The 1,422-nt window shown below is 62.3% G+C and overlaps 1 protein-coding gene across 2 annotated transcripts in view; it reads right to left on the bottom strand.

Annotated features, from left to right (window-relative positions):
• WIPI2 (WD repeat domain, phosphoinositide interacting 2) overlaps positions 1-1,422 on the bottom strand; it is a 10,843-nt gene that overhangs the window by 5,730 nt on the left and 3,691 nt on the right. The window lies entirely within an intron of this gene.

Raw genomic sequence — 1,422 nt, forward strand, 5'->3', positions numbered from 1 at the left:
CAGGCCAGCCCCCCCACAGCTGCCCGAGCCCCTCTAGGCCAGCCTGCAGCAGGCTCTCTGCACAGCCACCTCCTGCTTCCTGCCACAAGCTCACCAGACCGCCCAGCCCCGTTCACCGCTTCACTCAGCACTTGCTCTGATCATTAACAGCCTTGAAGTCAAACATGGAACACACCGGTTCTACTTTTTCCTACGTCACCGGACGCTTAAACCATCAAACTAAGTGCGTGAGGCGTGGACCCCGCATTGGGAAGCGCCTCTAACGTGATGGGCGAGTCTGATACGCTTGGTCAGGCCGTCACCCCCCTGCGGCCCTTCTTGCCACTTGGAGCCACTGACCAAGGGAACTGCCGGCCTAAGGGAGCCGTCACCTGCACATCGGCAAGACCTGCATCAAGGGAACCCCTGCTGAGACGAAAGGAAACAGGCTGGCGGTGAGCCACAGCCCCTACTCTGGGACACGACACCCCCTCCCCCTCCTGAAGCAGTCCCAGGCTCTGCGGGCAGACAGGACTGAGCACCGGGGACCGAGAAACCTGCCTCGGAAGTGACCCCGAGGAGTGCTGTCACACCAGGTGGTGAGGAACTCAGAGCCTGCGCCGCAGGAGCCAGACGACAGGCCCGGCGCTGCCCGCCATCAGGGAGCAGGTGCAGGGAGTGACGCCCTGTAAGACAGTGCGTCTCTGGGGTGGGAGGACCCCGCCGAGGCTGCAGATCTCGGGAAGTAGGGGTGTTGGCACGCATGCAAACACCGGGCAGAGGCTGTGTCTGCAACCTAAGCGTTCAGGGTTCCTTACAGACGTGAGTTCCTATTTCACGCCACACCGGTGTGCAGCCCTGACCAACGACAAGCTGCTGGGCACAGCTGGACGGCAGTTCCGAGACAGGATTAAGCCCGCACCCAGGGCGGCCCCAGCAGGGCCGAGAAGGCATTGGTGGTCTGATCCCTCAACCCAGAAGATTCTGTGTAAAAGCAAGTCAAGAGCCTCTCTTTCTAGCCCAGAAGAAATTGTTCTGTTTTTGCTGCTTCCGAAGGCCTAGTCAGAACCATAAAAGAGAGCTGGGCTAGTCAGGGCTCGTGGCCAGGCCGCGCCCCCGAGGGAGAAGGGACCGGGGACACGGTGAGTCCTGCAGCGTCTGGAGCGCAGGCGGGCGTGGAGTCAAATCCTTGCTTCCGCCAGCGGCCGACCCGGGAACGTGCCTGCCCTCTAGCTCTCCACACGAAGGGAAACGTGGCCCTGGATGAGGGTCACACGAGGTAGCGACACGAAGGGTCTAGGAGACTCAGGACAGTGACCCACCAACAGCGGCATCGGCATCGTCGCTGCAGAAACGGGCCCGAGAGCCAAGAATGCAGAGCCCGGGGGGGCGGGAGCGGCTGCTGGGGTGCACTCGCTGGCTGGTTCAGGGGAGTGAGTGGCT

This window comes from Myotis davidii, unplaced genomic scaffold, assembly GCF_000327345.1.
Source record: "Myotis davidii unplaced genomic scaffold, ASM32734v1 scaffold399, whole genome shotgun sequence".
NCBI classification, from domain to species: Eukaryota; Metazoa; Chordata; class Mammalia; order Chiroptera; family Vespertilionidae; genus Myotis; species Myotis davidii.